Raw genomic sequence first — 5630 nt, 5'->3', positions numbered from 1 at the left:
TGAATTGATCAATTTGTTGCTGCCGCTGCAGTTTGGCCCTGCAACTGCGACTATCATCAGCGACTATCAACCATCGAGTTGCATCGTTTGGTTTGTTTGTTGTGGCCATTAGCGTCACTTGGCCGGGGCAATGGGCCCCCCATCACTCGCCCCCTGCTCCCCGCATTCGACTTAATTTATTTCAAATTGCTGCGGCGCGTCATCAGCTGCAAAATTATTTACCCAACTAATTTATGCAGATTTTTTAAAAACGCTTCAAATTAGTTGTGGAGTGGGGGGGACGCCAAGGGGGTCATGGGATCAGGGTGGGTTAGGATGATAACTATCACTAAAATCGGTTGATAATTGTCATTGACTGGAGGTTAAGTGCGGATTGAGTATCGATATTGCACTGACAAGTCTGTGCACTGGCCAATAAAAATATTTGCAGCGCTGCACCTAAGAGTTTGGCTTTAATTTTACTGAAAATATTTGAAATTCTCCGCCCAAATATCCACTCAGAGATTGATTTGATATTCCAGGACCTCTGCTGCACTTAATGTATCCTGAAGCAGACTAATTGCATGGCATGTGCTGCAAGCGATATCAGAATCAGCAGCAATTTGTAGTTAAGGATATACGAGTGTATATCAAGGCTGTCCCTTTTGCCATAAATGCACACGACATATGTGTATCATTGACACACATCTGACTGACACTTATTTGCTTTTGAGGCCTTTGTTTTTGTTTATGGGCACGCGATGCAGGTGCGGCAATTAAGCCCAGATCCATGCCATTTGGGAGCCCTTGACAGAACCGACTCTACCGCCGCCTGTGCCTCTGCCAAAACCCCAAGTCGTAGCCAGAGTCGAGGGCTAATGAATTGAGTCAACTATTTGGGCAGTCAATTAGCACACAGACGTTAATTTAGGACAGTCCAAACTTTGGCCCCTCTTGGGTGTGCGTTTCCCGCTCGGAATGGAATGCGAACGGCGATCGTGATGAATACAGGGCCACTTTCATGAGACGATTCTCCATCTGCCACATACCATCAACATTTCTATACCAAAAATGGCAAGACGGAACTCAGATGTTCGATATGTAAACAAAAAATTAAAATAAAGTTATGCATATATCATATGAGTTTAAGATTGGGAGTTATTTGTGATCTTTGATAGATTAATGTTTTAGTTAGTAATAAGGCAAATAAATGTCCCACAATTGAAGGCCTCACTGTCATAACTCGCAGGCCAGTTAGTCGTTGACTTCCTCTAAATATTGGTGTCACTCGGGTGGACAGGAAGGCCGCGATACTTCCTCCCAGCCGGATTGTCGGATATACAGTCATATAGCCGCATTTGGAGGACTGCAACTGGCCGCGGGGCAACTCCCCGCATTTGGGTTTATTTTCTCTGGCCGTGTATTCATTTCCAAGCACGTTGCGGTCAGGGTTGAGTTCCTGTCCTGTGCTGAGTCTCGTCCTGGCTGATTTCAATTGAAAAACCGCAACTGCTGCAGGGCGATCCTTTGTTGCCGTTAACCGGAAGCCAAGTCCATGTCCAATGTCCTGTTCTCCGTCGGCGGGCTTTTATTTAACATGACGCAACAGAATGGTCGAGAGAAAGGCCACAAATGTCCTGTCGACGTCTGCCACCGAGTCACCCCTCCATCACCTTTCACCTTTTTCACCTTTTTTGGCCGCCGGCAAAATACTGGAACAGCATTCGTCCCGTGACTCGGCGTTTTTCGCCTTCTTCCCCTTTGTGACATTTTGCTGAAGATTTCTGCCTCATTAGGGGTTTGACATTCCCTTAAAATCAATGGAAGTGGAAAATGTTGCACATGAGAAGCGGAAGGAAATTGGCAATTCCAGAAGCGATTAGGTTTGAATCACGTTTTAAATAGAGGCTATGCAATTATTTACTTCCCTCTGGCAACGAAATTGGAACAGAAAATATCATAAAGATTGCAGCCAACAGCTAACAAAAAAATTCGAAAAATTTGCGAAAAATTAAAAATAACATTTACACTCTAAGGAAGGAAAAAGACAATAAATTTATTGAACACAAAACATATTCGAGTATTATCAGTATAAATATAGATACAGCGGAAATCGGCAGTTAAGAGCTATTGCGTATTCGCAATTACGGGTTTTCACGGTTTTACAATTAATTATTACTTTTTATACCCGTTACTCGTAGAGTAAAAGGGTATACTGGATTCGTTGAAAAGTTTGTAACAGGCAGGATCAATATTGATAAGGATCAATAGCCGAGTCGATCTGACCATGTCCGTCTGTCCGTATGTAAGGCTCGATCTAAAAAAAAGATTAAACATACAACTTTCAGAGGCATAGACGCAGCGCAAGTTTATTTCAAAATGTTGCCACGCCCACTCTAACGCCCACAAACAGCAAAAACTGTCACGGCCACATTTTTTGTAAATGTTGTAATATTTTTTTACTTTCTTATTAGTCTTAATTGGTCAAAGAACTTTTTGCCACACCCACTCTACCGATGTTCCAAGGCTGAAGTTCAAAACTCCATAACTCAACTTATCTTAATCGGATTTTGATGTGGCATACCTCTAAATGTTTCTGGCGCAATTCTCTAAAAAACTGCATTCAAATTTAGAAATTATTTTTTTTTTCATTTTTTTGTAATTTTTTTGATGTTATGATGTGTAGAAATTCAACAATGTTAAGAAATGTCCCAAGGCTGAAGTTCAAAACTCCATAACTCAACTAATCTTAATCGGATTTTGATGTGGCATACCTCTAAATGTTTCTGGCGCAATTCTCTAAAAAACTGCATTCAAATTTAGAAATTTATTTTTTTTCAATTTTTTTGCAATTTTTCTGATGTGGTAATGTCGAAATTCAACAAAGTTAAGAAATGTCCCAAGGCTGAAGTTCAAAACTCCATAACTCAACTAATCTTAATCGGATTTTGAAGTGGCATACCTCTAAATGTTTCTGGCGCAATTCTCTAAAAAAAAACTGCATTCAAATTTAGATATTTATTTTTTTTCAATTTTTTTGCAATTTTTCTGATGTGGTAATGTCGAAATTCAACAAAGTTAAGAAATGTCCCAAGGCTGAAGTTCAAAACTCCATAACTCAACTAATCTTAATCGGATTTTGAAGTGGCATACCTCTAAATGTTTCTGCCGCAATTCTCTAAAAAACTGCATCCAAATTTAGAAATTTATTTTTTTTTAATTTTTTTGTAATTTTTTTGTTGTAGAAATTCAAAGAAATTAAAAAATGACCAAAGGCTGAAGTTCAAAACTCCATAACTCAACCTATCTTCATCGGATTTTGAAGTGGCATACCTCTAAATGTTTCTGGCGCAATTCTCTAAAAAACTGCATTCAAATTTAGAAATTAATTTTTTTTTCATTTTTTTGTAATTTTTTTGATGTTATGATGTGTAGAAATTCAACAAAGTTAAGAAATGTCCCAAGGCTGAAGTTCAAAACTCCATAACTCAACTTATCTTAATCGGATTTTGATGTGGCATACCTCTAAATGTTTCTGGCGCAATTCTCTAAAAAACTGCATTCAAATTTAGAAATTATTTTTTTTTTCATTTTTTTGTAATTTTTTTGATGTTATGATGTGTAGAAATTCAACAATGTTAAGAAATGTCCCAAGGCTGAAGTTCAAAACTCCATAACTCAACTAATCTTAATCGGATTTTGATGTGGCATACCTCTAAATGTTTCTGGCGCAATTCTCTAAAAAACTGCATTCAAATTTAGAAATTAAATTTTTTTCATTTTTTTGTAATTTTTTTGATGTTATGATGTGTAGAAATTCAACAATGTTAAGAAATGTCCCAAGGCTGAAGTTCAAAACTCCATAACTCAACTTATCTTAATCGGATTTTGATGTGGCATACCTCTAAATGTTTCTGGCGCAATTCTCAAAAAAACTGCATTCAAATTTAGAAATTAATTTTTTTTTCATTTTTTTGTAATTTTTTTGATGTTATGATGTGTAGAAATTCAACAAAGTTAAGAAATGTCCCAAGGCTGAAGTTCAAAACTCCATAACTCAACTTATCTTAATCGGATTTTGATGTGGCATACCTCTAAATGTTTCTGGCGCAATTCTCTAAAAAACTGCATTCAAATTTAGAAAGTAATTTTTTTTTCATTTTTTTTTAATTTTTTTGATGTTATGATGTGTAGAAATTCAACAAAGTTAAGAAATGTCCCAAGGCTGAAGTTCAAAACTCCATAACTCAACTTATCTTAATCGGATTTTGATGTGGCATACCTCTAAATGTTTCTGGCGCAATTCTCTAAAAAACTGCATTCAAATTTAGAAATTAATTTTTTTTTCATTTTTTTGTAATTTTTTTGATGTTATGATGTGTAGAAATTCAACAATGTTAAGAAATGTCCCAAGGCTGAAGTTCAAAACTCCATAACTCAACTTATCTTAATCGGATTTTGATGTGGCATACCTCTAAATGTTTCTGGCGCAATTCTCTAAAAAACTGCATTCAAATTTAGAAATTAATTTTTTTTTCATTTTTTTGTAATTTTTTTGATGTTATGATGTGTAGAAATTCAACAATGTTAAGAAATGTCCCAAGGCTGAAGTTCAAAACTCCATAACTCAACTTATCTTAATCGGATTTTGATGTGGCATACCTCTAAATGTTTCTGGCGCAATTCTCTAAAAAACTGCATTCAAATTTAGAAATTAATTTTTTTTTCATTTTTTTTTAATTTTTTTGATGTTATGATGTGTAGAAATTCAACAAAGTTAAGAAATGTCCCAAGGCTGAAGTTCAAAACTCCATAACTCAACTTATCTTAATCGGATTTTGATGTGGCATACCTCTAAATGTTTCTGGCGCAATTCTCTAAAAAACTGCATTCAAATTTAGAAATTAATTTTTTTTTCATTTTTTTGTAATTTTTTTGATGTTATGATGTGTACAAACTCAACAATGGTAAGAAATGTCCCAAGGCTGAAGTTCAAAACTCCATAACTCAACTTATCTTAATCGGATTTTGAGGTGGCATACCTCTATATGTTTCTGGCGCAATTCTCTAAAAAACTGCATTCAAATTTAGAAATTAATTTTTTTTTCATTTTTTTGTAATTTTTTTGATGTTATGATGTGTAGAAATTCAACAATGTTAAGAAATGTCCCAAGACTGAAGTTCTAAATTCCATAACTCAACTTATCTCAATCGGATTTTGAAGTGGCATACCTCTAAATGTTTCTGGCGCAATTCTCTAAAAAACTGCATTCAAATTTAGAAATTAGTTTTTTTTTTATTTTTTTTTTTTTCCTAGATCTTGAAATAAACGTTTTTCATGCACTGTAAACTTCAATCAATGGAATTTATTTCCTCGTGGTATCAAGCATTCCTCGATTAGAATCATCTGATTAGGACATTCTTGGAAAAGGAAATTCGCGAAATGAAATCATATTACAAATATGCGGGAAAATTTCAACAGCCAGCACTAATCAGTTAAAAGGCGAGCAACCCTTTTGGAATTTCAACGCCTACGTATTTGACCATTTTGCAACCTATTTTCGGGCCGCAGCTTATCGCAGGTGGTGTTTCGCATTGTGTTGGCTAAGATTACGTGGAATGTTGGAAGGAAATTACCCAACTAGCCAGTA

The sequence above is a fragment of the Drosophila erecta genome, unplaced genomic scaffold (assembly GCF_003286155.1).
Source record: "Drosophila erecta strain 14021-0224.00,06,07 unplaced genomic scaffold, DereRS2 tig00000092-arrow-pilon, whole genome shotgun sequence".
In the NCBI taxonomy this organism is placed as follows: Eukaryota; Metazoa; Arthropoda; class Insecta; order Diptera; family Drosophilidae; genus Drosophila; species Drosophila erecta.
Note: the sequence above shows the minus strand (reverse complement) of the source record.